Below are 25,171 nucleotides of genomic sequence, written 5' to 3'. Positions count from 1 at the left end.
CCGCTGCCGAAGCCTTCCTCTTCAGCGGCCTGGAGGATGCCCCGAAGTTCTCCTCCATGTGGCCAGGAGGCCGCTCCGGAGCTCCTCTTCACGCAGCAGGAAGCCGTCATCAATCTTCTTTCTTCGCGGCAGGGAACCGCTGTCATCAAGGCCTTGCTTCTCCTTCACTGCAGGACGTCACTCTCCTAGGCACGCGGCCGTGCCTCCTCTCTGTTCTTAAAGGGCCAGCGGTGGGCACTCCTTCAGAACTGTTCCTGCTGACGTCCTTAGGCGTTTCCTCTTCAGCACTACAAAAGGGCTCAGCCTTCAGTCAGTCTTCGCCTTCACAAGGAGTTGGTCATTGAGTCGGATCTCTCCTGGATCTTCAGTTCCAGCTCTTAATTCCAGGAGTCCTCCGTGATCCTCCTTCACGGCACTCTGTTCTTCGATGATCCTCCTTGACTTCGTCCATGGTTCCTGAATCTTCGTTGTCTTCTTCGTTCCATGTTCTGGTCTCTCGACGGATCCCATCCTCCTGTCTTCAGATGTCCTTATGTCTTCATGTCTCCAGATATCTTCCCATCTTCAGATGTCCTGATATCTCCATGTCTCCATGTCCAGATGTCTCTCTATTTCCGGATGTCCTGACGTCTCAGCCTTCTGATGTTTTCATCTGTCATATTCCTGTCATCCCTGTGGTCCTCCTCTCTTGAAGTCCCCTGATGTCCAGATGCCATAGATGTCCTGATGTCCCAAGGTACCGGTGTCCATTCTTATCTGATGTCCGAGTCCTAATCCTGAAATACCGTCAGTCCTCAAGCTCCGGGTTCAGTCTGCTCGCCCCGGACCTCGTCTCCAGCTGACCTTTCCTGGGAGTAAATCCGTTCCTATCCGGTGTCCATTTCCTGGTGGCTGGAGCCCTCTTCCGGTTGAATCTGTCTTTGAGCACTGCCTGGATTCGTCCTTCGTCCTGAGCCTCAGTCTTGTGCTCGCTCCGCTCTTTGCGTGGTCCACAACCAGCCTCTTTAGGTTGTGTAGGGCGCGCCATGGGACAGGGTGGTCCGTGACCAGCCCATGTCGGCTGTATAGGGTGCCCTGAGGGGCAGCGTCTGTCTAAGTCTACGAGTGTCCTGAGTCCTTATCCCCGCCTGAGTCTTCCCAATTGGAGAATCCGGAATCCTCGCCTGACTCTCAAGAATCCACTTCTGATCTTCACCTTCGTCTGAGCATCTTATGTCTGAGTTTCAAGCCATCTCATGTCTTCTTCTCGTCTGAGTTCCAAGCTACCTTTGTCCTCGTCTCATCTGAGTTCCGAGTTCCGAATTCCAAGTTTCCTCATGTCCTCGTCTCATCTGTGCTCCAAGTTACCTCTTGTCCTCGTCTCGTCTGAGCTTCCAAGTACCAAGCGTCTTCGTCTTGTCTAAGCTTTCAAGTACCAAGTGTCCTTGTCTCATCTGAGTCTCCAAATATCCTCATTTTGTCTGAGTCCCAAGCTCCACATGTCTTCGACTCGTCTGAGCCTTCGAGCTTCCTCTCTTGTTCAAGTCTTCAGGCTAGTTCAAGGCTGAGGCCCCGTCTTGTTCCAAGCTCCAATACCATCGCCTGTCCTCGACCTCTGTCCGTCCTGCCGCTACCCAGTGGCAGGTCTGAAAGGGCTATCGAGTGGCCGGAGGGTTACCCCAGAGACCAGCATAGTGTTGCTGGGTCTCTACTGGTGCACGCAGGCTCGGTGGAGGTTATGGCGGTGGTCAGTCTGCTCCTCCCATGCTTGGACACGTCTTGCCTGCTGCGGTGCTTCCAGGGAGCTTCTCTCTGCAGTTGCGTCCTGGTCCAAAGGGACACATCTCCCTGGAATCGGGAGCGCTCCCTAGCGCTCCCTCCTACAGATTCCAACAATTTGCTGCGCAGGCCTGAAGGAGGACATTCACACCACCAATGTGTTTGAGGTGGAGAGAGAATGAGTGTGTGTGTGAGACAGAGGGAGAGAAGTGAACCCATGGATGTGAGAGAGAGAAGAATGTGTGAGGGGGCATGTGAATATGAGTGGACGTGTGTGGGCATGTGAGTGTGTGAGGGAGTATATGCTAGTATGTGTGAGACAATGATAAGAGAGGCTCCAGCAATTTGACCCTGCTTCTGAGCCAAGCTTCGACATCAGGCATGGGCCTAGGCTGAGGCTTTGGAGATGGGGCCTGGCCTCTGAGCCATGTCCCAGGATTGGGATTGGCCCTTGGGCCAAAGTCTTGGCGACAGGACTGGGCCAGGCTTGGGCCTGGGCCAAGGTTGAGGCTGTGGTGATGGGACCTGGCTTCCGGATTGGGTCTCGGCGCAAGTACTAGGCGTAGGCCTCAGGCCAGCCATCTGCATGGGATCTCCCATGGAGGGGTAGGTGGAGGCTGAGTGGTTTCTGGCCCCTGTAGTTTTTGAGGGGGGGGGGGGTGACCCGAGGGATTTTTCCTTCCTTCTTCTTCTTTTTTTTTTTTTTAAACAAAACCCAAAAGTAAACTCAACAATCTCATGGATTTTTCTATCATTTTGTTTTGAAAATGTTATAAAATGAAATAGGAAATGAAACAGCATTTCCTATTTTGTTTCAAATGAATGCATATCCCTATTAAACACCTTTTGAAAATCTAGATACAGTATATTAACGTGCTCACCCTTATCCACATGTTTATTAACACTTTAAAAAAAAAATCTAGTAGATTGGTAAAACAAGATTTTCCTTTGCTAACAACATGTCGACTTCCACATTAGGCTATGTTTAATCACAAGCTAATAATTTTGGTTTTAAGTATAGCCTCTACAATGTTGCCTGGCACCAACATCAAGCTCACTGGCCTACAGGTTCCTGGATCACCTCTAAAATCCTTTTTAAAAAGTGTCATTACATTGGCCACTCTCTGGTCTTCAGGTACTATTTTTAATGAGAGATTGCATATTACAAATAATAGGTTTGCAATTGCATATTTGAGTTCTTTCAGAAATCAGGGGTTAATACCATCTGCTCCTGGTGATTTGTTACTATTTAGTTTGTCAATTTGCTCTATTTCATCTTCCATCTTTGCGTGATTTGCTTCAGTTCCTCTGAATCATCACCATCAAAGAATGCTTTTTGTGTTGGTGTCGCTAAAATCCTTCTCGGTAAAGACTAAAGCAAAGAATTATTTTCATTTTTCTGCTATGGCCTGTCCTCCCTTGGCGCCTCTTTTACTCCGTGGTTGTCTACTGGCCAAACTGACTCCCTCATAAGTTTCTTGCTTCAAATGTACTTGAAAAAGATTTTGTTAGTTTTTACCTCCATGACAAGCTTCTTTTCAAATTCTCTCCTTGCTGCCTTATTTTTTTACATCTGACTTGTCAGTGCTTTCGCTCTCCTTTAGTTTTAGAGCAGGAATGACAAAGCTATGGCCCAGATGGCCACTTGAACTGAAGAAGCCCCATTCCCAGCTGGGAATGAAGGATGTCTCAGAGGCTTTGATGCCCACCAGTCTGGTAATTCTAGTTATTTTGCATGTTCGGCAACAAAGCTCATGGAGTCTCCTCACATCACTGGTTTGACAAGTATCTTTATTTATTTGTTTATTTTTAAATAAATAAATTGTATGCATAGGAAGTACAGTATACATTAAATTTAAAGACCTTTGCTTAGTGGCACCCAGGCCTCTCACTAAGCCTCCACAATGGGTTCCTTCTCCTAGTGATGCTCAGCAGTAGAACCCTACTGTAGATCAAGCCACAGACAAGAGCATAACGTCTAAGAGAAGACATCAAAATGCAGAGGTTACAAGGGTATTCATTTCCTCCTAAGAGTGCAGAGCAATATCAGATAGGCCAATTTTGTTTGTTTTGTTTTGGGGTTTTTTAATCATTGCATTTTGAATGTTTCATTTTTTTATGCCTGTGTTTGAGTACTTGCATAAAATCGATTTTATGTGCATAAAAAATATATGCTTTGTACAACGAAACGAAAGAAAATGAATGTACATCCTTATCTGGTAGTACTGTACAGCTGCAGGCAGCATTTTGGCATGGCTGGCTTTGTGGTTTTAGAGAATAATTGCCATGTGGGCAGCAGCTCGATAATTTGTGCACCGAAATTCCACTGGATGAGGCTGAGCCCTGGCCGTGCTGTCCGTCACCACCTGTCCTGCAACCTGCTCCTCACTGAACTCTAGTAGGATATTAACAAGGCCTTGCTTGGCGCTCAGAAATGAAATTATCCAAACAATTCACTTTCCCTCTAACGAGGTCCCTCTTCCGTGGACGATACCCTCAGGATCTTTCTGGGCCACTGTCTCTGTCTGAGCAGCAGTGCAAAAAGCATCTGTGACTGGAGAGTAAAGGAGGCTGCCAGAGAGGTACATACAGTGTTTTTGGTTTTTAAATAAGCAGAGTAAAAAAAAACAACTTTACTATTAATATAGAATTAACCCTTTGAATGCCGAGTCCCTGCAAACAAATGAATCTTGGGGCTCATATCGGTTGGGATATAGGTACAGTGGTATAGCATTATTTGTGACATTGTTTCAGATATCATACAAATCTGATATTAAGAGCCCGGGGTTTCAGAGACTGGTGTTATGCACTGCCACATGGAGGACCTGGGCTTGGATAATTGGGCCCAGCTTTTGCTCCCTAAGCAGGCCAGGACTGGGAATCCTGTAGGCTAGAGGCAGTGACCATAGACCCTGGAAGGGAGTTGGGTCCCTATCGTCATAGAAAAAACTTAGTGTCTGGACTTGGGGGCCTCTGCCTCGTGCATGGCGCCTGGCTAAAGGATGTTGTGGCAATGCCCGGGCTAACAGAGAAAAAAACACCCCAGCAAATTATGAATGAAGGCTTAGGGTCCTGGAGCCCAACAGGAGACGGTTCTGACGGAGCTGGAAGACCTGAGGAGCAGGAAAGAAACTGCAGGGCCCCCTTCTTCCCCCCCCCCCTCCCCAAAAGATAAAATAAAGTTGTAGTCTCTGTATAGGGTGCAGTGACAAATGCACACATGCCTGGTATACATCCTGTATAAGTTAACCCTTTCAAGACTGAAATATATATTTTTAATTCAGTTAGGTGGACAGCTATGATGGTTGGGTAGTTCTGCATAGTTGGGTAGTTCTGCATAGTTCATCTCCAGCCTTTTTGCAATCGAGTTTATAGTATCACCACTTATTTAAGCTCCCGCTACATCCTGTTCCTTTTCCAACCCTCCAGCTAATAGCTCTCGAATTTATCCCTGGTTGTTTTTTCAGCTTTTTCCAAGTTTGTTATTCCCTGTTTAATGTAATGCATAATTCCTCCTTTATGCTATGTTTTTCGTTTCAATGTAAACCGAAGTGATTTGTAACTTGTTACAAGAATATCGGTATAAAAAAATGTTAAATAAATAAAATAAATATGGCAATGTGGAGAATCTGGGTTCAGTTCCCAGATCACATCTTAGATTCCCTTGGCCGGGCAGTATTCACAGCCCCTGGTGGGGATGGGAAGGGTGGCGGGTAGGAAGGGGAACCTCTGCTGTCACCCAACAGTGACACCTACTGGCTGAACTCAGAATGCATGTGCACCAGGGCTCCTGGTCAAGTACTTTCACTGTAGTGAATGGGTAAGGTGGCGGGATTGTAAAAATAGGGGAAAACCTTGGCTAGTTGCAAATGAAGGTTACTGGCACTTACACTCAACAGAGGACAGATCAAATTAAAAGCCCAAATGAGCAGGAAGGAATTGCCAAGGTAAAACACACAATAATAATTAAACAAAAAAGCCTAAGTAGCTCCCTCGCAATTCCTTTATCCTCTGGAAGCAGCCACATTAGTACGAGTATTGCATATTGCGCAGAGATGTGCTTCGGGTAAAAATTTCGCGTTGGGCTTCGTATCGGGGCCTCCCCGCGGGAATTTCATTTTTCCCATGGTTTGGGGGGGGGGGGTTTCGGGGGCCCCGATTTTCAGGTTAGTGCGCGCTATCGGGAGTTAGCGTGCACTAACTCAAAAATGAATTTTTTCCGAAATTTTGGAAAAAAATCAATCGTTTTTTCGGTTCTCCCAAACCATTCCGAATTAGGCAATGTCGTTGACATTGCCTAATTCGGGAAAAACGATTGCGCGTATTATTGCTTCACTCTCATAGGCTGTCACTGATCTATAGTGAATAGGAAGGGCACAATTCAAAGCCATTTTCATGGGTAAGAAGTGGGATTTTTGAGAATTGCCTAGCCTCAAAGCAAGTAATTTCACCCACAATGCTTGGGGGCATTTCTGAGGGTGTGCCTCAGTTAGGGAGGGAAATAATCAGTGTAGATGACTTTTTCAAATATACGGGCACTATTTACAAGGAAAAAGCAGATGCAAACCTCTACAGGTAATTTTTCCCAGGGCAATAATCAAAGCAACACTATGTATTTGGTTCTGCTTTGATCAGTGCAAACCCCATGGGTATAAAGTACCCGCAGAGTTGGCACCAATGCAGGCAGTTTGGATTTTTGCTCCTCCATGATGACTGTGATGTCACAAATGACGTCACACTGCCTGAATCCATCAGATCTTGTTCCCTGCAGGGTAATTTCTGACACTGCTCCAAATATGACTAGTCCTATGGAACATAGAGTGGAACAGTGTAAAGAATTTCAAACACAATGAAACTGCAGGAGCTTTTTAAGGTGTGATTAAGCACGTGGCTAAAGACCTTCCAATTGACATAATGTATTCGGATTTTCAGAAGACGTTTGATAAAGTCTCTCATGACCCAAATATAGAGGAATTAGAAAAAGCACAGAGAAGGACAACAATGATGATAAAGGGGATGGAGCGGCTCCCTTATGTACAGATTAGGACTCTTCAGTTTGGAGAAGTGATGACTGAGCGGGATAGTATACTGGTTTAGAAAATCATGAGCGGAGTGGAATAAGGAAAAAGTACAAGGCCTAGGATGCTCCATGAAACAAACTGCATAAAGCACCATTAAGCTGTGGAATTTGTTGTTGGAGGATGTGATCAAGGTATCTGGCATAGCTGAATTTAAATGGGGTTTGGAAAAGTCCATAAACCTATTTTGTGTTGTGGCACACCTGGCACAGAGTTCGTTTCATCGTGGCACACCACCACCTTTCAATCATCTTCTCTTCCCTGTTGTCCCACCCTCTGGCATCATCACCTTCCCTCTCCCTCTGCCCCTTGCTGTCTTCACCCTCCCTTTCCTTTTCCCCCACCCCTGGCACCATCACCTTCTCTTCCTTCTACCCCCTAGCATCATCATCAACTCATCCTCCCTTCTCCCCCACCACCCTGGCATCATCACTTTCTCTTCCCTTCTCACTCTCCCACAACCTGGCATCGTCATCATCCCTCTCTCCCCACCCATGTGGCATCACCACCACCTCCTCTTCCCTCTCCCTTCCAGCATCACCACTATCTTCTCTTCCCTTTCTCCTATCACCGTGTTTCCTTCCCTCGCCCCCTGGCATCATCCCCTTAATCTTCCCTCTTCCCTGGCATCATTACCATCTTCTCCTTCCATCCACTTGACATCACCACTTTCTTTTCCCTCTCTCTCCAACCTTCTGACATCATCACTTTCTTCCCTTTGCTCTCCTTCCACCCCTGGCATCACCATCTTCTTCCTTTCCCCCTCCCTCTCCCCCTTTGGTATATTGTCACCTTCCTTGCCAAGCCACCCAGCCCCAGTCTAGCCCGTGTCATCATTATCTTCCCTTTTTCTCACCCCTGCCATCGTTATCTTAACCCCCACCCACCCACCCTACAGCACATTTAGCTGTTTCTCCCCCCTCCCCTCCGCCGGCTTGCCTCTGCAATAGTAACAGCAGGCGAGAGCTAGCAGAGGGGGAAGCAGAATCAGCAGATCGGTGCTGCTCTCCGGCGCCCTCTGCTGGTGGGAGGACATCCTGCAGGCTAGCAAGGGAGAAAGACAGAAGACTGCTAGCTCCTCCTCCTCTTGGGGCGCGCCTGCAGGTCTCACTGGTTGGGAAACCCTGCCCTACACCATTCCTCAAGCTTTGTTAGCTCCCTCTCCTCGTGTTTTCCACACCTTCCTAGGTATTGCAGATTTTAGTATCATCAGCAAAAAGAAAAATATTTCCCGATAGTCCTTGTGCAATATTGCTAATGAAAATGTTGAAAAGAACTGGTCCAAGGCCCAATGCCTGCGACATATCACTAGTAACACCCTTCTCCTCAGAGTGAACTCCACTTACTACTAACCCTTTATTGTCTCCCACTCAGCCCATTTCTAACCCAGTCAGGCAGCTAGGGCCCGTGCCAAGTAGCCTAGTTATATTTATTTATAAGTCGCCTATGAGGAACCATGTCAAAGGCCTTACTGAAATCCAAACACACTACATCTAATGCTCTCCTCTGATCCTACTCTCTGTACATCCACTGAAAGAAATTGATCAGATCGGTCTGATAAAACCATGCTGCCCCGGCTCTTGTAATCCGTTAGATTCCAGGAATTGCACTATCCTTTGCTTTAGAAGTGATTCCATTAATTTACTCAGCGCAGAGGTCAGACTGACGGGCTTCCTTACTTCCATGCGCCTGTCTCCAGTCCCCCACTGTAAAGAGGCACTGAAACGGTCGGCCAGCGGAGCTGCCAGACCCTCCCTAGGTTCCCTTAATCCCCTCGGATGTATCCCGGCCGGCCCCCTCGCTTTATCTGTTTTTAGTCTAGCTGGTTTCTCATGAACAGACTTTTCTGAAAACTGTGTGCGATTTACCTCACTTCCCATCCTATTTGTGTCCGATTTCTCGGATTCCATAGCCTGGCCCTCCATTGAACGCCGAACAGAAATTTTTGTTAAGCACTTTTGCTTTTTCCTCATCAGCCTCTACACATTCCTGCCCCTCACCTCCGAGTCTCACGATGCCACTTTTCCACTTCCTTCCATCACTAACATAATTTAAAAAAAAAAAGTCCTCTTCTCCCCCCGTTTTACCATATTTGCTAGTTTTTCTTCCCTATGCATGTTTGCTGTTCTCCAGTTTTCCCAGTTTCTCTCAGCTCTTCCGGACATTGTCGCCCATCTTCCTCTTTCTACGATCTCTTGTTGTTTATGAACACTTAACCTTTTTTCTTTACCTTTTTCAGCTTCTTCTTTAGAAAACCATAGCAGCCTCTGACTTTTCACTTACTAATCCCAACGAATATCTCTCCCCTTCGTGTACCCGCTGCTCTTCCACTTCCCCGAGATCTTCCCATCCAGCCTACGACTCCTTGAAGTTAGTTTTGCTGAAGTCTTGGACCCTTGGCCTTTGAATTAACCATCACCACCCGGGCTCCTATGACGAACCACACCCCTTCCGGTAATGACTGGATGCCGGGTGGATGCCCACTCCATCACCGGGAAACATTTATCTCCATTGGGTAAGCAGGTGGTCTCCAGCACTGCCCCCCTCCTGGGCGGGTTTCCATTACCAGGTGAGGGAACATTTCTCCCCGCTTCTAGAAGACACCGCAGCCTGTATATCCCAATCAACGTCGGGCAGATTGAAGTCACCTAGCAATAGCGCCTCCCCTCTCATAGTAATTTTGTGAATATTGCCTCCTAAATCTCTACCCATTTCTTCTACCTGCGGCTGAGGTCTGTCTATTATTCTTCCTGTCATTTTCGCTACACCAGGCTAGCACGGCTGCCCCTCTGTACGTTATGTATATCTGTACGGCGCTGCGTATGGCTAGTAGCACTCTGGAAGTGATAAGCAGCAGTAACTATGCTCGTCTCACTGCCCCTTGATTCAGACACGTCTGGCAATACTCATATAATATGAGAGACCTCTCATAACTTATAACACACCTCTTCTTATCTAATTGTTTTAATTCATAGCTACAGGCATGTGTGTATGTGTGTGAATTTGGTTACCAATATTCTTTTATCTCGGTATAAAGCCGCTCTGAGGCGACAGGAGGAGGTCTAACTGCAGGCTCACAGCACCAAATCAGGTCAGCATGTCAGAAACAACCAGACGCCAATGCTGGAACGGAGATCCCAAATCTTGGCCAATCCGATCCTCTCCTCCATATCCTAGCAACAAGCTTCCTTTCTAATGTGTTGCCTGGCAACTTACAGATGCTCCTTATTCTGCTCGACAAACTCCCTACAACAGTGGTTCCCAAACCTGTCCTGGGTGGGGGGGACGACCCCTAGCCAGTTAGCTTTTCAGGATATCCACAATGAATAGGTGAGAGACAGATTTGCATGCACTGCCTCCGCTGCATGCAAATTAATGTCATGCATATTTATTGTAGATCTCCTAAAAACCCAACTCGTGGTGGAGGGGTGGCCTCCAGGACAGGTCTGGGAGCCACTGCTCTAAAATAAACAATTTGATGGTTCGGTTGCCTCGACCAATCAGATACTTTCATTCCTCCCTTGCACTTCACATAGCGCTGAATCCATGTGTTTTCAGGATATCCACAATGACTGTATATGAGAAGCATTTGCATTTACTGGAGACCCAGTATATTGAAATCTCTCTCATGCATAGTCATTATGAATATCTTGAAAACTCAACGGGCTCTGGGGAGCACCAGGACAGATTTGGGAAGCCCTGTCAAACACTTATTTCCTCAGGAGCGTTTTGCATGCGAGGATGAAAAGAAATCACAATGCATGCATTTTTTGCTGTTGCTCTTTTGCGTCACATTGTTAATACTCCAACTCTCCGTGTTCTGAGCTCGGTACTATTTAACAACCTAAAACCAGTGATGGAAAGTGGCACAAGGAGGTATGGTTTTCAAGCTAGCCAAACTATGCAAGAACATCTCATGAATATTCATTATAGGAATCCCGAGAGCCAGACTGATTTGCGGCACTTGAGCACCAACATTCACCATCCTGGCCCTTAGATGATTTATATATCAGGGTTGTCTGACTCCGGTCAGCAAGGATCACAAACCACTGTAACCTCCACGATATGCCTAATGAATAATATGCATGGGATCAGATTTGCATACAGTTAAGGCAGTGTGCAAGCAAACTTCTCTCATGCATATTCATTAGGTTTATCCTGAAAACCTGGCTGTTATGCAGTTCTTGAGGTGGACACACTTGATTTCTATTATCAGACTGGCACGTGACACGCACACACCACTACTGGTGTCACGAGACGCTGACACAAGGACCATACTATACTCCACTTCTATTTGACTAGCAAGCCTCAGATGCCAACACGGAGCTCTGAAAATGCAATAAAAAAAACCTGAAGCCGTCAACAGTGGGATGGGGGTTGCCAGTGTGCACATTAGAGCTGTTGAAGCAGCATGAGTATAGTCTCATTGTCAACATGGCAGTCCTGTCACTAACTCTATTCACTGCACTGGCTGCTGAAGTTCAGCATAGGCGCTGCAAATTGGATGTGGCAACGGCAGGACTGCTACAGGGACAGTAAGCGCATGTCATAATCAGCAATAGCCCAATGGAGCCATACCACTATCCATATCCTGCTGGAGGGGGAGAGAAACATTGGAGGAGGATTATTGAGGCGATGGAGAGTACTAGAGGAAAACTAGTGAGGCTAAGGTTCGGAGAGGCATTGGCAGAAGATAAGTGAGGGTAGGGGAAGCACAGTAGTATGATGAGTGAAGCTGGGGGAAAGGGAGCACTGGAAGAGGATGAGAGAGGAAGGGAAATGGAGCACTGGCAGAGGATGAGGAGAGACTGGAGCACTAGTAAAGGAGAAGAGACTGAGAGGCTGACAGAACTGAGCACTGGCAGAGAATAAGAGAGGCAGGGGGAATGGAGCACTGGCAGAGGATAAGAGGCTGACAGAATGGAGCAGTGGCAGCAGAAAAGAGGCTGGAGGAATGAGGAATTGGTGAAGGATGAGAGAGGCCCAGGTGAATGGAGCACTGGTGAAGGATGAGAGAGGCTGGGGGAATGGAGCACAGGCGAAGGATGAGAGAGGCTGGGGGAATGGAGCACAGGCAGAGGATGAGAGAGGCTCAGGCGAATGTAGCACTGGTGAAGGATGAGAGAGGCTGGGGGAATGGAGCACAGGCAGAGGATGAGAGAGGCTCAGGCAAATGGAGCACTGGTGAAAGATGAGAGAGGCTCAGGCGAATGTAGCACTGGTAGAGGATGATAGAGGCTCAGGCGAATGTAGCACTGACAGAGGATGAGAGAGGCTCAGGCGAATGGAGCACTGGTGAAGGATGAGAGAGGCTGGGGGAATGGAGCACAGGCAGAGGATGAGAGAGGCTCAGGCGAATGTAGCACTGGCAGAGGATGAGAGAGGCTCAAGGGAGTGAAGCACTAGGGAAGGATGAGAGAGGCTGGGGAAATGGAGCAAACTGGTGAAGGATGAGAGAGGATCAGGTGAATAGAGCAGTGGCAGAAGATAAGTGAGACGGGGGGGGGGGAACTGGCAGAGGATGAGAGGGGAATGGAGAACTGGCAGAGGATGAGAGAGACTCAGGGGAATAGAGCAGTGACAGAGGATGAGTGTAGGGGGGGGGGGAGAGAGAGGAGGGAGAAGCTCATAAGCAGAAACAGAGGGAAAATGCAAGGGTTAATTGATACCTAGAAAAGTAGAGGGCTTAGATGTAGTTGAGTGTTGGAGAGCTGGGTATGAAAATGAGAGAATGTGAGGGTGTGTATAAAGAGGGAAGGGGTAGGAGACAGAGAGATGGAAGCTATAGATTGAGAAAGGAGGTGGAAAGATGTGAGACAAAGACAAAAAAAGAAAAATGAAGAAAAGTGAAGAGATGCAGGACATAAAGAGAGAAGTGGAAAAGAGGAAAATGAGACCTAAGAACGGAGAGCGTTGCCAAGACAGGAGGGAGAATTGGAGAAAAGAAACAGACAGAAGGAAAGAAAACCAGGAAAAGGAGAATAAGATTGCTAACCCTTAATACCAGGCCAAAAGGTAAAATCCTATTTTGATTGGAATAGGTAAAGCTGTGTAGTATTACATTTTCGGTAGGGTTTCTGTTTCAAACTTCACGTGCAGTAACCGATGAGCCCGGCTCTACAAGGAAGCCTGTTTGATACCCTCTTAGCCGTCACTAGGAAATCTTGCGGAGTACCCAATGGTTTACATTTTTGGGAGCTCTGCTCAGGCACCGGGAAGCAGCAGTGGTTTACAGAAATGTTACAGAGGAGGACAGCGCTAAAATGCATTAACTGTAGGCGGTACCGAACCAAGGCAGGGACTTCCTGAGCTGGAAGTGGGCTGCTCTCGCTTTCTCCTTGCTGCCTGCTGGGGTCAGCGGTAGGTGGTGCTGCCGTCGGCATGCGTGTGCCCACCCTGCTGCCTGAGCAGCGGGGAAGATCGCAAGCCGCAAAGCTTCCTACAGGCCTAAGGAACTGCAGCTCCCAGACTAGCAAAGGGTGCCCCAGGGCCTAGGGCCAGTGCCAGTCCTAGTTCTGGGTTCAAACCTCAGACTTTTAAGAGCCCAGCAGCAATGCCTCTGCAACCGCAACAGTGCCAAGGCAGCCCATAGGAGGGCTCTCATGGACCCCGAATCAGAACCCGGATCACTTCAGCAAGGGGAGTTAAAACATTACAAAATGTCAATTACTGGCCAAACCAATAAACTAGAGCAGCTCACCAGCTACTCGTTTCCAAATCCCTTGCCATCTACATTCACCTTTAAACTACTCCTTGATCCACTGTGCACCCTCCACCCTAAAGTCTGAGATCTTTCTGATCAGGACATTGCTTTAGTGTCTCAAAACTGAAACTGTCCCAGTACAATTGTGGCATATAGCAGCCCTACCAATTCCTGTTCTGCAACACCCCATGCTATCCCAGCAGTGAAATCCAACACACACATCTCGGCTAATGCACCTCACTCCTGCCCTGCAACACCCCTTGCCATTCCATCATCGAGACACCCCCCCCCAACAGCTCTGCCCTCTCAATCCTGCCCTGAAGCATCCTCTGCTGTTCCAGCACTCAGCCACCCCCAGCTCTGCCAATGCACCTCAATCCCGCCCTGCAGCATCTTCTGCTAGCCCAGTGCTCGCCACCTCTCCCCCACACACAAAGTTCTGCCAACGCACCTCAGTCCTCCTCATCCCCTACCTTAATCTCCGCTCTAAATGACAGCTGGCAACACAAGAGGACTTCTCCCGCAGGCGCTCTTCCGGGTCTTGGTCCCGCATGAGCTGCCTTCTCCTCCTGCTGGCCCCGTGAGCGCCGGCTCTTTGCTTCATTCACACACTAGTGGCCACCAAAGAAAGAAACGCCGCTATCCGGCTTCGTGGATGCATCCGAATCCTGCCCTGCAGCCCCACTGCTATTCCAGTTCTCTGAGCTGCAGGCAGACGTACAGCTCGGCTAATCCGCCTCCTCCGTGTCCGGCAGCGCCCTCTGCTGTTCCAGCAGGGAAGCTGCTCATACACCCTCCTGCCATCGAGCCCTTCATCTAATGGCCTGAAGCAGGGCCTCCTAACTCAGTTCTAAAACATTGCAGCCCAGAGCTTTTCATGAGTGCACAACGCTTTGCTGCACGAGACTCTCCACGCCTGACCTAAACCAAACAGGAGCCCGATTGTCCCTAAAACGTGAGCAATGGAACTTAATGGGATGCTTGGCCAAAGAATATCATTGCTCTCTCTCTCTCTCAGACGTGCCTCCTCAAGTTCTCTTAAACCGCTATCAGGATCACGTTTACCTATGGGTCAAGGGAGCAGCTGCCCTGGGCCTTGCATAGCAGGTGCCACATTGCACGAGGCCCTTGACGCCTTGCTCGCACCAGCCTGCGCCGATTTGGAGGAAGAGGAGGATGCATCGTTCTGTGCTAGCAGGGGCTTGTCTGCAGGTTAGGCCCAGGCGGCAGCAGCAGGCCCCTGCTTGTGTCAGCCCGCATGGGCAGGAAGGAAGAGGAGGACGAGGAAACAGGCATGCTACTTCCCTCTCATCTGCCGGCACATAGGTGGAAGGCTGCAGCAGTGGGTCAGCAACATTTGATTAACAGGAATACCTGAGAGAGCATGGAGGTAGGGTTAGTTAGAGGCTGGCAGTCAATATGACAAAAAATAAGAGGTAACCTATCCACAAAAGCTTGGCCAGGGCCCTTTTAGTATACCTGTGGACCTTTGATCTCCAATAACTCTTGAGATTGTCATGGATTAGGGAGGAAGAAGTTGCTCGCGTGCGCGCACACACACACACACAGTCTCTCTTTCTCTCTCTCACACACACACATTAATACACTCCTATGCTTACTTTCACTCACACACACACACATGCTCGCTCACTCACTCTTTCACTCCTACTGGCAGCAGCCTCTGTCTGTGGGCTGGCACAGACGCCAGGACTTCTCGTTTTTTTTGGCACAGTGGCTGATGCTGCTACAGTTCTTCGGGACAGATTTTAGGATGACTGCTACTCTTTTCCTTGCCTAGATAAGACCAGAGTGCTCCTCCTCCTTCGTGCCTGCGCCGGCCCATGACAGAATTTCCTCTTTTGGGGCTCATACAGGCCTCTGCTGGTGCCCCCGCCCCGAGTTTTCCTGTGTTTGCCCGGAGACCCAGCGATTTGTTTAGAATTCTGGAATTGCCGGATCAAACCCAGAGAGTCCCCAGGAATGCCCTTTAATGGTTTAAGTGGCCCTGATCCGTGCTCAAGGAAGGGGCACTTCCTAGTGCTTCTATCAACCATTCAGCCAATGCTCGATGTCAGAACAACTGTCCTGGAAGACTCAAATAATGTTGTGGAAAATGGAAGCGCTGGAGGCAGATGTAACTACAACTTTTTTAAACATTCTTTTTGGGTGTGGAGAGGAGGAAGGTGATGAAAAGTCAGACATTAGGCAAGTTCTGTTGGATGACCTTCAAGGCCTCGTCCAGTGCTCTGGATGCAATCCCAGTTGAAAGCTCCCATTAACCTCGCTACTGACCGTCCTTACGCTGAAGCCCATCAAAGGCAGTTTTAAAATATGCACTCACCTGTACTGTCTCTTTGTATCCATCCCATGCATGCTTGAATTCTGGCATTGGTTTGGCTCCTATAACCTCCTCTGGAAGTCCAGGCCGGGCAACCACCAACCACATCAGTAAAGCACACAAATGTTACGATTCCATGCAGCAATATTCCAACAAGCAGAGGCCACGTTATGTGGACGTAAGCTCAGATTCCCACAGAAAGGTGCAGCTTTCTTTTTATTTTTTAGTGTGGCAGTTTTGCTCTGCTTTATTGGACTCCCAGCCCAGTGGCACCTGCTGGCTCTATGGTGTTAGGAGACTTTAGTTTCAGCTAACAGGGGGCTTAGAACCAAATGTCCCCTGTAAGCTGTACTCAAGAGGTCATGAAACAAGCACACACAGCAAAAGCACATGCAAGAAAAGGAAAACAGAATGACACTTCAAAGAACACCACACACAAATTGGCACATGACGTTGTACTCAAGGACTTTTTGTGTATGCACAGCCCACAAAAAATCAGAGGGAACTTTGCCTATATAACCCTCTCCTATTTAGCAGTCAATGCCTCATCAGTCCTCCAGCGGAATTGCAAAGACCACAATCCCTCCAGCGTCCAGAACCGGCACAGCCTTTAGTCAGCTAGTGGGTGACACCACTGCATGATATTTGAGCCTTTTTCTCTTTTCCAGGTCAGTGATCACTAATGCAGCAGTGACCCCAGCCCGGGCACCAGCCCCACCCACAGGTGCGCATCTTTTGAAGCAATCTGCGCTGTACCTTCCAGATTCTTTGCATCTGCAGAGCATTTTGCTGTTTTGGTCATGTTGTTTCCTCTTAGGGGTAGGGAGAGGGGGATTGCCCATCTGGTTTCCTGGTTTGTTTTACCACCAACCTAAGCTGTTATCACTGTGGAATAGAAAATAAAGAGTTGCCTGCCTTTAATGCTTGCAAGCTGCCTCAAACAGGCCCAGTGCTCAAAGCAGGATCTTTTGGCCGCAGGGCTCAAAAACAGTCTATCAGAAAAGTTGCAGAAAGAAGGATGAGAAATGAAGTGCGCTTCTGGCGCTAGGGCCATGGCTCCCATTCAAGTCTTTCCTTTCCATACTGTGCCATTGCGCCCTGCCCAGAGGAACAGCCTTCGCGGTTGCTCTAATTCTATATTGGCACTTTAACAGCCTTACCGCTTCCATATTGTGTAATGTAAAGCAACGAGGTGCACGTGCGCAGGGACACGAGACGACAGGCGGCTGAGGGATGAAGGTACAGTATTTTGAGTCTGAAATAGACTTGTCAGGGGAGAAAAAAAAAATCACACAGGAAAGGAGTGGGAGGTGGAAGATGGGAAAGGAAAGGCCTATTTTTAGCTCTGCTTGGAGGTGCACCGGCGCGCTTGAAGAACCTGCTGTACAGGCGGAGGCGGCTGGTAAAAGGACGCGCTTGGTTATGCCAAAGACAACTGAGGAATTACTCACAGCACGTGGCGATGGTGCAGGCTTCTTCACAGAAGCTTCCCTGCTGGCTGCGAAGCTAAACACAGACCTGCGGCCCGCTGGCATAGACTGAGGTAGACCTGCTGTGGGTTTGTGCACGGTTCCCGTACTAATCTTACCCATGCTTGTAATAACGCAGTTACAGGCCGATACAGTACAGTGCGCTCCGGCAGAGCGCACTGTTAACCCGCATTTGGACCCACGTTTTCAACGCGCTATTACCCCTTACTGAATAAGGGGTAAAGCTAGCGCGTCGAAAACGTGCTATTATTTCCCCCCCCCCCCCCCCCCCCCCCCCCCCCAAAACTAATAGCGCCATCAACATGCAAATGCATGTTGATGGGCCGATTAGCTATTCCTGCTCGATTCAGTAACAGTTCGATACAGAAAAACACGAGGGAGAGCTGGCAAGCGCCCACTCTCCTGGGCGCGCGATTCAGGAGGGTGGCCTATGCAAATTAGGGCCCGCAGTAAAAGGAGGCGCTAGGGACATTAGCGCCTCCTTTTTGACAGGAGCGGCGGCTCTCAGGGGGTTTGACAGCCGACGCTCAATTTTGCCGGCATCGATTCTCAAACCCGCTGACAGCCACGGGTTCGGAAAACGGACGCCGGCAAAATTGAGCGTCAGTCTTCGGACCTGCGGGCAGATTTTTAATTTTTTTTTTTTTACTTTTGGGGCCTCCGACTTAATATCGCCATGATATTAAGTCGGAGGGTGCACAGAAAAACAGTTTTTACTGCTTTTCTGTGCACTTCCCCGGCGCCGGCAGGCGTTAATTCCTGAAAGTAAAATGTGCGGGTTAACAGTGCGCTCCACTGGACTGTACTGTGCGCTCCACACAGACTGTACTGTATGGGCCTATAAGTAAATGTACAGCCAAGCCGCATATTTTACTTTCAGAAATTAGCGCCTACCCAAAGGTAGGCGTTAATTTCTGCCGGCACCGGGAACATGCACAGATAAGCAGTAAAAACTGCTTTTCTGTGCACCCTCCGACTTAATATCATGGCAATATTAAGTCGGAGGTTTCAAAAGTTAAAAATTAATTAAAAAAAAATTTTAAATCGGCCCGCAGCTCAAAAACCGGACGTTCAATTTTGCCGGCGTCTGGTTTCCGAACCCGCGACTGTCAGCGGGTTTGAGAACCGATGCCGGCAAAATTGAGTGTCGGCTGTCAAACTCGCTGACAACCACCGCTCCTGTCAAAAAAGAATCGCTAGGGACGCACTAGTGTCCCTAGCACCTCTTTTTACCGCAGGCCCCAATTTGAATAATTTGTTTTAGTGAATCGCATGCACAGGAGAGTGGCCTGGGCGCTCTCCCGCGACCTTCCAAATCTCTGCTGCATGTCCCCCACTCAGCAGCATCCGCCATTATAGCTCCTACACCTCAGTGACGGCTCATGAAGGGATTAAACATTGCTGTATCCACCTTCAGCTCCATTCCCAGACCAATAACTCGGATCTAGGCTTTCAACTCAGAATCAATCACAGTCACCACATTAATGTGGGTTTATATGCAGTTTATTGTATTGGGCATTCCGCAAGCGTTTTAGCCTGCATATCGGCATGGAGATTTGTTTTGTGTAGATTTTCTGTGCATACTTCCTTTGCATGCCCTTATTACATCCTGTGGAAGTGAATGCTTTTGCCACATGTGCTAAAAAAAAACCAAACCCCAATACGTGCAGACAAGTAGTGCCAATGTCATTGTGGGTCTTATTACATCAGCTCGTGGTAGCCGCAGATTCGAACCCACGTGGGCTGAGAATGACCCACCCCATCTGCACCAGATCTTGGCGGTGGCTCACGAGAAACTCAACATCTATGCACCATGAGAACATGCACTGGTGGCTCTTTACTGAATTTTCTAACTGTTCCCCGTACATCTTACCAGTTGCATGCTCTATGGATAACGGGACAGGGGTGGCATGCTGGTATGAGAGGAGGTAGAGCTGCAGCAGACACTAACTTCATAAAATCTCAACCGTTTCATTTTCAATTCTTAATCGCCCATGCGCTGGGGTGTTGCCTCTCAGAGGGAGACATGCAGGCATGGTGGGGTTTCCCTAGGTGCTGATGGCTCTTTACTGTCCGATTTAGCCCTGGTTCTTCCTTTCTTCCCCGACCCATGGACAGGTTCCTACGTCAGACTATGGCAGCAGACATCGGTTGGAAGCTTTGGTCGCTGGAGACTTTAAGCAGGCGCCCGGCTCTTGGCTACATGTGGACGTGTTTCTATGGGGCAATGGCTTTGCAACATTTATAAGGAGGACATGATTTTTTTCCAGTAACTAAAAAAACAAGCACACACAGCCACCCCAAAACAATCGAAAACCAACCCACTGTGTTGCTCAAAATGAAAAGTGATGAAGTATCACTTAAAATTGAATGAAAGCAAAATGGCATTCATAAAAGGCCCCTTTCGTATAAGTACCACGTCAGTTTTAAGTGTAGTCCATGTCAATAATTTTTTTAACAGGCTACACCCATTTTACATCAAATGCATATAAACTTACACCAGCCTTTAAAGGGAACGTATGCACATACCTTCCCTTTGGAAAGTTACCTGCACACATTTAATGCTTGTTAATTTGTGCGCAGATTTGTTTTCCGAGACTATTTCCACACAGACTTTTGAAAAATGCAAACATTATGCACAAAAGTACTAAACCCTTCCCCTGGGCCTGCCTCTGCTCCCTGCAGGTAGACTGTACCTGTGTAAGTTTATCTTTACATTGAGGAGGGGCTAGTTGATAAGAGGCTATGTCTGCAGGCAACGCACAACATAAATGGCTTTGAAAATTACCCTCAAAGAGTAAAACAAAAAAATTAAAAAAAAAAATTGTGCAGCATGTCCAACCCCTACAGTGCCATAGCTAAGTGACAGGAGTGACACAGTCATTTTTCTTTTTTTTTAAATATGAGAAATGAATGCTAGAGTAAATTAAGTATTTTGATTATTCTAGAGGCCTTTGTAAACTATTTTTTTTTTCGCAGCAGTTTCCGCTTGCTGCTCTAAATTCCAGCTCAACTGGACCCATTCTCTACTGAGGGGAGAGAGACCCACGAGCCTTCATTTGCAAATTTCCAGGCTTTCTCCCCTCTCTTTACGTCCCCCAAACACTTACCTAGCCTAGCCACTGCAGCAACAATCCTTGGCCAGGGCTCCCTCCAGAACCTTGCAATTGTGGTTCCTAAGTCCCACCACTAGATGTCACCATTGAGCAATGACTGGGACTCCACCCCCAGGGCCTGTGATAGCTGTCTCTGCATGATCCTCAGCACCTTGCCAGCTGGCCCCTAGAACTGAGACCTGGTTTACAGACTAAAGCCAGGACTTTCTCATTGCGATTCTTAGTGTGTGCCAATGAGCCAGCATGACCATTGTTTTCAACTCAGCAGCTTCCTAGTGCCCTTTTGGATTTCTAATGCAAGTGGAAGCTGCCTCAAATAGGAGATGGTGTCATGGGTCTTCATTTGCCGCTATCCAATAATAGTCTTACATTTTTATTCCCTCACCCTCTTCTATCTATAACCCTACCATCACAGATGATAACAGGGGGTCATAGCCTGCAGTAGCTTTTGGGTGTACCGTGAATCGCGCCGTAGGCATCATTAGTGTACACTATGTGGGTGTTTCCTTTCCCCAGGGCTGTGAACGTTACCTCCAGCATAACCTCAGCTTCTGGCAGCCTGGGGAGCAAAAACCAGACTTGGAAATTGAAGCCAGCCATCCCATGACAATACACAGCACCAACAGACCATCCCCGTTGGCTTAGAGATTCATTTTTTTAATTAACATTTTGGTTAAAAAAAACATTTTTTCAGGTTGTGATCTGGGTGGGGATGGGTTGCTGGTAAATACCCAGATCCTGGTTCCCTGCATCAAAGATCCTCACCCTCTAAAAATCAGCTCCATCTATACTTACAACTTCACTGCAGCTTTCCCAAAACTTTTGGGTGCAACTCTTGCTAATCTTTCTCCATAAGATGCAAAAACAACCACTGCAGTTTGTTCTTTTCTCTCTCTCTCTGACTCAGAAGATGGGCAAGTACCCAGGCAGTACTAAAAATAAAATTTAAACTTTAATTAAAAGGAAAAGAAAACAACATATTTGATCAGAGTTCTATAAGAGCTCACCCCTTTTCTTGAATTTTTTACTGGGCCAGGAGCCCTTAATGTGGGGAAGAGCAACATTAAACTCTGCTGTAGATACCTGTTCCAGTGTCATTGCCACTGACCGTTACTTGTCACTGCTGAAGACAGGATGCTGGGCTACATGGTCCCATGATTTGAGCTGGTATGTTAGTCCCTCATGATTGTTGTTTGCATCGCACACGTCGTCCTTTCAGTGGCCCAGTGTGCATTTGAGGGGATTCAAGATGGCACCCTCTGGCTAGCTGTGTGTGTTGTAACTCTCCTGGAGTGATCTCTATTTCTTTGTTTTCTTCTTACCTCGTGTATCTTATTCATAGGGAACAGGAAGGGACTGTGAGATTTTCCTCTACTCCTCAAGTTTGGCAGACAACCATGCCAGGCCAAGCAGGGCATCGAGATCTGCCTTGGCCGGCCCTGGGGTGCTCAGCCTGTCGGCGGCTGAGCTAGCCCTCAGCCCGGATGTTCGCTTTATGCCTCCGGCCCCGGGGGTCGCTGCTGAAGATACACTGGAGCATGCTGATATTTATTTATTATAATTATGATAGTTCCGGGTGCCTCAACCGCCATCCTTCAGGCAGCGTTTCTTTGCTGCACGCTGCAGCTGGTCTACAGCGTGAAGGCGTGGAGCTCCTCCACTTCGGACCGGATGGAAATGCTGAGACGTCAACCTCCAAGGGGTTTCTCTTGACTGAGGATGGTAATCCTGCTTGTTCACAAGAGGTCCAAGATGCAATTTCTGTGGTAAAGGTCAAAACTAACCTGGTTAAACCTTCCTCAGTATCCTTAGAAAACCTGTGGTCTGTGCTGTTATAAAAATCAGTTTCATCGCTAGCGGTACTGACTGTGGATATCCACACAATTTCAAAATCAAGAGCAACGTAGGGTACAATATGATAAGAGATCAAACGATCTTGAGAAATCAGTGGAACATGTGAAGGAAGTGCAAACTGATTATCAAAGATTAGCAGCGTCTTCTCGACCTCTGGAAAATTTGGAGAACTCACTTGGATGTTTTTATCTGCGGGTAACTAAAGTTTCCTCATATTCATTTAATTTCTCCCACTGAATTATTTAGATCATATATGAAAGAGATTGGGAACTCCAGAAGATGTTTTGCCCCCTTTATCTAAGATTTATTATCTCCGTATCTCTAAGAGGAGATCAAATGAGGCAGAGCAAGCCTCTCCTAATCTGATTTTTTTTTTTTGCTTACGGCTGCCGAAACTATTTCTTCAAGGGCTACTTTATTAGTGATATTTGGTTTTCCACAAGACCGAGACATTATTCTTCATCTCTTCTTCTGAAACTGAGAAACCCCTTTTAAGAGCCAGAAAGTGTTGGCTTGTCCCGGATCTAGCCAAAGCCACGCAGGACCCCAGGAAACTGTTCTTGGCCTTGAGACCTGGGCTTTTGTCTTTGGGCATCTTTAGAAAGGTTCAGTGAATTTTGGATGATACTAAATCTCTTTTCTTTGATCCTTCTCAGTTGAGAGATTTCCTGGCAGCCAGACCTAATGTGTTCTCTCAGAATGTTTTGCCTGAGGCGTGTTTGTATATATTGAGGCATTCTCTCTCTTCAGATGTCCCCCATTCTTAACGTTTACATTGCTTCTTGGTGGCCCCTATGCCCCTAGGGCGTTTTCTCCCCCCATTCTCCGTATTGTGGACCAATATGACAGATACAAATTATGTTATTTCTTATCCCGTTTCTTTTTTTTTTTTTCTATGTATTTGCATTCTGCCTTAACTTCTTTTTCAAATATGTGCCTTTCACAGCCTCTTCTCTCCCCCTGATTGCAATCCTCTCCATGACATTACCCAAAGTGGATCCTCTGGACGGGAGCCCAAACCAAGAAACAAGAGGGATCAATAGTGAAAGCAGTTTGTCTGGCTCTAGTCTGACTCCCCTGGACATAGCCAACTACTTTCATCCAGCTAATAAGTTAGCCAGATAAATCAAAGGCTAAGCTAGCCAGATAACCACTTCCTTTCAGCATTATTCGCCTAACTCAGCCACTTTAGGACTGTCCAATAGCATAAAAGTTAGTTGGCTAAACTTATCTGCCTAACTTCCATACAGCTGGGTATATTCAGCAGCGCACCTGGGCCATGGACTATCCCAGATAAGGTTATCCGGTGAATTTGGTGATCAGTTAGTCATTAAAAATTGACCCCAGTGGTTTTTCGTGGCCCTGTTTCCTGGCAGCTTGATTCTGTGGCAGGAAAAAGAAACTGCACGTCTGGGTATCGCCATCTAACGAGAGAAACGTCACGGCATGTGGAAGGAAAAGCTCTCGTTTGCCCACTAGGTATTGAAAAATGTGTGTTATTGCAGCTGTTTAAGCATTTCCCAGTGATATCAGGTTTCACAACGGATCTTCTTTTGCGGTCCCTGTTTCTGGTGGTAATGGCTGAGAGGAGAGGAAGCTTGCTTAACAGATGGTTTAAATCCAAATCCTCCAAAAGAGTAGACTGGCCTGTCCACATGCATTCACTGTTAAATGTTTGGTATTCGTATTCAATTCCCACAGTAGAAAAGTGTTTGATTTTAAATTACAGCTGGCCTACATTTATATCCTGTTATCATTTAAGTACACTAATGTTATTGGTCACAACAGGATTTTTACACATCAGTAAGATGATTAACATAGTAGGCTGGCAGACCAGCTGTAATGTCCCTCCTATGCCTTTTTTGAAGCAGCTCATAAAAATGCTGCCCTTGCTTCTAATGCAGCAAATATGTGATTCCACACTATTTTTAGTTATCGTTATTCATCATTGACCTATATATTAATTTAGTTTTAGTTAGGGCTGTTCAGCTTGGAGAAGAGACTGCTGAGGGAGGATATGATAGAGGTGTTTAAAATCATGAGAGGTCTAGAACGGGTAGATGTGAATCGGTTATTTACACTTTTGGATAATAGAAGGACTAGGGGGCACTCCATGAAGTTAGCCTGTAGCACATTTAAAACTAATTGGAGAAAATTCTTTTTCACTCAACGCACAATTAAACTCTGAACTTGTTGCCAGGGGATGTGGTTAGTGCAGTTAGTGTAGCTGTGTTTAAAAAAGGTTTGGATGAGTTCTTGGAGAAGTCCATTACCTATTAATCACGTTGACATAGAAAATAGCCACTGCGATTACTAGCATATGTAGCATGAGATATACTTAGTTTTTGGGTACTTGAAAGGTTCTTGTAGCCTGGATTGGCCACTGTTGGAAACAGGATGCTGGGCTTGATGGACCCTTGGTCTGACCCAGTATGGCAATTTCTTATGTTCTAAAATAGGAAAAAAAACAAACAAACCCCCCCCCCCCCCCCCGCAAACCCTATAGCAATTATTTCATTTGCAGAACCTTAGAAATCTAAGTGCCTTACCTATACCATACTATACACACACACACATTGCTTCAAAAGTTGTATTTTTTTTTCTCTTTTCTACTGTATTTGCCTGGATGCTTATTCTGTATTTGAATAAATCAAAACATTGTTACGGCTTCATAATGATTGTTGCAAAGTTGAAATAATATATTTGTGCAAATAGATGCTTTCTTGTTATCTCAGCTGAATCAAGGACATTGACATTATCTTCTGAGGTTAAAAAAATGAAATATTTCACTGCTGGTGGGTTAAGGATGGCCTGAAGTGCTCTGGGTTACTTGT

General features: G+C 47.1%; 1 protein-coding gene across 1 annotated transcript in view; it reads right to left on the bottom strand.

Annotated features, from left to right (window-relative positions):
- The window catches only part of RASL10B (RAS like family 10 member B), a 72,169-nt gene extending 57,948 nt beyond the window's left edge, over positions 1-14,221 (bottom strand). Inside the window, exon 1 of the mRNA XM_029612750.1 lies at positions 14,013-14,221. The gene's annotated coding sequence lies outside the window, so the exon portion shown is untranslated. The remainder of the gene's footprint in view (positions 1-14,012) is intronic.
- Between the last annotated feature and the right edge of the window lie 10,950 nt (positions 14,222-25,171).

This window comes from Rhinatrema bivittatum, chromosome 8 (genome assembly GCF_901001135.1).
Source record: "Rhinatrema bivittatum chromosome 8, aRhiBiv1.1, whole genome shotgun sequence".
Lineage (NCBI taxonomy): Eukaryota > Metazoa > Chordata > Amphibia > Gymnophiona > Rhinatrematidae > Rhinatrema > Rhinatrema bivittatum.
The sequence above is the reverse complement of the archived record's forward strand: the minus strand, read 5'-3'. Positions and strand labels throughout refer to the sequence as shown.